The sequence below is a fragment of the Pongo abelii genome, chromosome 18 (assembly GCF_028885655.2).
Source record: "Pongo abelii isolate AG06213 chromosome 18, NHGRI_mPonAbe1-v2.0_pri, whole genome shotgun sequence".
Lineage (NCBI taxonomy): Eukaryota > Metazoa > Chordata > Mammalia > Primates > Hominidae > Pongo > Pongo abelii.
Window position 1 is genome coordinate 45,079,908 of NC_072003.2, and position 6,000 is coordinate 45,085,907.

Here is a 6,000-nt window from a genome sequence, read left to right on the forward strand (position 1 = left end):
TGATCTTTGGATTTGTACAATTTTAAAAATAAGTCTGTACAACGTCTTTAAATGTCAATCAAACACACAGAATAAAGATATTCATTATCTTCATGTCTCCTGCACATTTAAGTTAAGCCTCTTTGATGTCTAACCTAGGCAAGTACCTAGTACTCATACTCACAAAGCTAAATTATTTATAGTATAATTAAATTAAGATCATTGGTATGATAAAGATGTAACAGAAACAAAGAATTCAAAAAAAATGTTTAAAACTCATTATTCCCAAGTCAGAGCATCTATCCTCCAGTGTTGGGAGGTCTTCCCTATCAATTAAAGCAATGATTATGTTTTTCACGTTTACATTCTGGTGTAACTTAGCACAGGCTCGAAGAAAAGGATTCAAAGTCTGGAGGTGAAATTCATCAGGGAAAACCTGAAAATCAAATGATCAATACAAGTAAAAGTATTTCGCATAATATTCTGAACTCATATATGGTAAAGGTCACATTTGTGGGAAAAAAAACTGTAATCTTATACAACTAAATTCAAACACACTAAATTCAAACACATTACTTCTGAACCTCTCTACTAAATATAAGCTCAGACAGAAATATTCCAATATACAAAGTGCACCTACAATTAAACTAAAGCTATGGAGACCTAGAAAACTCAGATTACTCATTCCTACATTTTGGAGGAAAACAAACCACACTGATACAAAGACCAAGTTATAAGTTAGAAACAAAATTGCTGTTTTAAATTATTTTTAAAAGAAGCAAGATTACATGAAAAAAAGAAGCATTGAAAAATGATTTTAATATTTTATAGAAATGGCATCTTGCTATGTTGCCCAGGCTGGTTTTGAACTCCTGGCCTCAAGAGATCCTCCTACCTTGAACTCCCAAAGTGCTGGGATTACAGGTGTGAGTCACCACACCCAGCAAGGAAAATTCTTTATTCAGGAAAGCTTGTTTCCTACTCCATCAAAATTTTTTCAAAACAATTAAATTTAATGAAAGATAAAATAGGTCCTTTAAAAAAATGAAATAAGTATTCCCACCTACCAGAATAACACACTCCATGAGATATTCTTGAGCCAAAGCATCCCTACAGTTTACAGCTTGCTCCAATATGCCAGTCAAAACAATATAAAAGAGAACAAAACACACACGTAAGGGTTAAAATCTGTTTTCAAAATCTTAAGCTATTCCCCTGGTAGCATACTTGAACTACTAACTTGAACGTTGTATTTGAGATTTTTCTCACCAAGCCTTCACTTCTAAACTTTAAAAGCTATTTTCTTTTTGAGACAAGGTCTTGTTCTGTTGCCCAGGCTGGAGTGCAGTGGCACACTCTCCACTCAATGCAACGTGCGCCTTCTGGGCTCAAGCCATCCTCCCACCTCAAGCCTCCTGAGTGCTGGGACTATAGGTATATTCCACCATGCCCAGCTAATTTGGGTAATTTCTGTAGAGATGGGGTCTCCCTATGGTGCCCAGGCTTGTCTCAAACTCCTAGACTCAAGTGATCCATCTGCCTTGGCCTCTCAAAAGTGAGCTTTTTTCTCCATGGCTTGTGCTTTTATGTGTATCCTCAGAAATCTCTGTCTAATCCTAGGTCATAAAGATTTCCTCTGTGTTTTCTTCTAACAGTTTTAGGTTCTATATTTAGGTCTCTGATCGATTTTTGGGTTTTTCTATGTGGTATGAAGGATGGGTCAAGGTTCAGGGTTTTTTGTTTGTTTGCATATAAACATCCAATTGTTCCAGAATCACTTGCTGAAAAGGTTGCCTTTGTACTTTTATCAAAAATAACTGATCATAAATATCTGGGTCTATTATTGATAGTGTAGTCAGAGATCAGTAAACTGAGCTGATGCTTGTTTTTACAAATAAAGTTTTACTGGAACAGCCATGCCCATTCACTTCCACATTGTCTGCGGCTGCTTTTGCACCATATCTGCAGTGTTAGTAGTTGTAGACCAGGGGTGTCCAATCTTTTGGCTTGAAGAAGAATTAGAAGAATTATCTTGGGCCACATGTAAAATACACTAATAATAGCTGCTGAGCTTAAAAAAAAAAAGGAAAAATCTCATGTTTTAAAGTTTACAATCTTATGTTGGGCCACATTTAAAGCTGTCCTGGGCCGCACGTTGGACAAGCTTGTTGTACAGCATATGTCTTGCAAAGTCAAAAACCATTTATTATCTGGTCCCTCACAGGTAAAGTTTGCCATTCCCTGTTTTATTCCCCTCCACTGATTTGTATGTCTGTCCTTTTCACCAATGCCACACAGGCTTTCACTGTAGCTTTATGGTAAATCATGAATTCGGGTTGTTTGGGTCTCAACTTTGTTCTTCCTTTTCAAATTTGTTGTAGCTGTTCTAGGTTCTTTGTTTCTTCACATAAACTTTACAATCAACTTCTTAATTTCTACAAAATTCTGCTGGGATTTTGACTGAGATTACATTGGATCTATGATGAATTTTTTAAAAAATGCTCTCTTGACAACATTAAATCTTCCAATCCACAAACATTGCATATATATATTTCTGTTTATTTAAGTCTTCTTCAGTAAAAGCCATTTTAAGATTTCTTCAATGTAATATTATATACAAAAATATTCTGATTTTAAAAATCAGATTTCAGTTTATCTCAGAACATAAGAAGACGTAACAAAAAGGTATAAACCTGTTTGTAACGTTCCACATTTACACCTTCCAACTGACTAAGGTGCACCAAATTTGTTCCCACTAAACTTCTCAGTTCTTATCCTTCTCGTTCTCTTTTTTCTCTATCTCGGCTATGTCCCTGATGCTGCATTCACACCCAGAGCTTGTTCATTTCTGCAAAGTTGAGCAGTACAAAATCCATGGAATCACTGATATCGCCAGTTGTTTCTTCGCTGCAAAGAAACAGAAAAGTCTTTACACAGTATTTACAGGACCAACTTACTACTATCCCTCTCCTTTGTGCATTTCCTACTTATCTCTGTAGTACACCAATGCTTTATAAAAAACCACTTTCAATTTCTTTGGCTTAGTGTTAAATTTCAAAGGGAACAGAATCTAGGGAAAAAAGTACCTGGAGAGGACAGTATAAATTTAAAGGGCAAATTACTTTCCCCAACTCCCTATCCTGGGCCAAATGGACTTGCTCTTATGGCAACTTCCTTAATTCAAAAAGGCTAGAAGGATGGGCATGGTGGCTCATGTCGGTAATCCCAATGCTTTGGGAGGCCAAGGCAGGAAGATTGCTTTAGGACAGGAGCTTAAAACTGGCCTGGGCAACATAATGAGACCCCATCCCTACAAACCAAAAACAAAAACAAAAGGCTAAAAAAATTAACACTTAGGGTGTACTGCTAAGTACATCATTTTACTGTTGAATATTTTGTTTTTAATTGGAATGCAAGCTTTGTGAGGGAAGAGACCATGGATTTCCTGCTTTATTTTTCTAGATCTCCTGGGATGGAGACCTCGGTAGCTTTCAAAAATTTTTATTGATTGCCTAATTAAATGCTCAAAATGGACAGTCAAAATGTAATAAAGCAAATAACTTCATCAATTTCTCTACATTGTTAAATTTTTTTATCTTTTCTGTACTGTTTTAAAAGAAATTGATGCAGATATATTAAAAACCATTGAATTGTACACCTCAGAACTAAATGAAAATATTAAAAAGAAAAAACCAAAATCTGTTGGGGCAAACTGAAAAAAGATTAAAAATTAAAGAAAGAAAATAAATGCATAAACTTTTTAAAAAAGGAATGAAGTTCTTTAATCTGGGGACCTGTCATGTGAACAGCTCACCCCACTGAAGACCACAGTTGGCTGACCACCTGCCCCTGCTGTGAGATAAAATTACAGTAGACTTTGATGCCAGAATGCTGATTACACTAGAGACAGGAGTGTCTCTGAATGGCTTTTATTTTTTCTTTTCTGGAGTTAGTAGCTAACTTGTAACAGATAATTCAAATCACTTATATTCCAAGGTAACTAGCAGTCTATAAACTATAAAAACTGATAGACATTGAAGGAACAATTATGAAATCCAGCTGGCTCATACTTTATTTCATTAGAAATTGAATTTCCAAATATAACTCCCTTTAAAAGTTGTATTTTCTTTTCTTTTTTTTTTTTTTGTTATTATACTTTAAGTTTTAGGGTACATGTGCACAATGTGCAGGTTAGTTACATACATATACATGTGCCATGCTGGTGTGCTGCACCCATTAACTCGTCATTTAGCATTAGGTATATCTCCTAATGCTATCCCTCCCCGCTCCCCCCACCCCACAACAGTCCCCAGAGTGTGATGTTCCCTTTCCTGTGTCCATGTGTTCTCATTGTTCAATTCCCATCTATGAGTGAGAACATGCGGTGTTTGGTTTTTTGTCCTTGTGATAGTTTACTGAGAATGATGATTTCCAATTTCATCCATGTCCCTACAAAGGACATGAACTCATCATTTTTTATGGCTGCATAGTATTCCATGGTGTATATGTGCCACATTTTCTTAATCCAGTCTATCATTGTTGGACATTTGGTTTGGTTCCAAGTCTTTGCTATTGTGAATAGTGCCGCCATAAACATACGTGTGCATGTGTCTTTATAGCAGCATGATTTATAGTCCTTTGGGTATATACCCAGTAATGGGATGGCTGCGTCAAATGGTATTTCTAGTTCTAGATCCCTGAGGAATCCCCACACTGACTTCCACAATGGTTGAACTAGTTTACAGCCCCACCAACAGTGTAAAAGTCTTCCTATTTCTTCACATCCTCTCCAGCACCTGTTGTTTCCTGACTTTTTAATGATTGCCATTCTAACTGGTGTGAGATGGTATCTCATTGTGGTTTTGATTTGCATTTCTCTGATGGCCAGTGATGATGAGCATTTTTTCATGTGTCTTTTAGCTGTATAAATGTCTTCTTTTGAGAAGTGTCTGTTCATATCCTTCGCCCACTTTTTGATGGGGTTGTTTGTTTTTTTTCTTGTAAATTTGTTGGAGTTCATTGTAGATTCTGGATATTAGCCCTTTGTCAGATGAGTAGGTTGCGAAAATTTTCTCCCATTTTGTAGGCTGCCTGTTCACTCTGATGGTAGTTTCTTTTGCTGTGCAGAAGCTCTTTAGTTTAATGAGATCCCATTTGTCAATTTTGGCTTTTGTTGCCATTGCTTTCGGTGTTTTAGACATGAAGTCCTTGCCCATGCCTATGTCCTGAATGGTAATGTCTAGGTTTTCTTCTAGGGTTTTTATGGTTTTAGGTCTAACGTTTAAGTGTTTAATCCATCATGAATTAATTTTTGTATAAGGTGTAAGGAAGGGATCCAGTTTCAGCTTTCTACATATGGCTAGCCAGTTTTCCCAGCACCATTTATTAAATAGGGAATCCTTTCCCCACTGCTTGTTTTTCTCAGGTTTGTCAAAGATCAGATAGTTGTAGATATGTGGTGTTATTTCTGAGGGCTCTGTTCTGTTCCGTTGATCTATATCTCTATTTTGGTACCAGTACCATGCTGTTTTGGTTACTGTAGCCTTGTAGTATAGTTTGAAGTCAGGTAGCATGATGCCTCCAGCTTTGTTCTTTTGGCTTAGGATTGACTTGGCGATGAGGGCTCTTTTGTGGTTCCACATGAACTTTAAAGTAGTTTTTTCCAATTCTGTGAAGAAAGTCATTCGTAGCTTGATGGGGATGGCATTGAATCTATAAATTACCTTGGGCATTTTCAAAGAATATTTAGTGTAGTGGGAAAACGCTCAATTACATTAAATTTAAAAAGCAGGTCTCAATAATCCAAAGATAAAATTTGCATAAGACTACATTTTAGATCATACTGCATATACTGAGGAGTTCTATATGACAAAGGAAATCTATATACAAATGCTAACTAAATGGCTGACTAGGTGGAAGAATTATTCATACTTATTGTATTTTTGTCAATGTTTCCACACTTTTATACATTCTACAATGAAAGAAATATTGCAACAAAGTCAAGAAAGACAATCACTTACT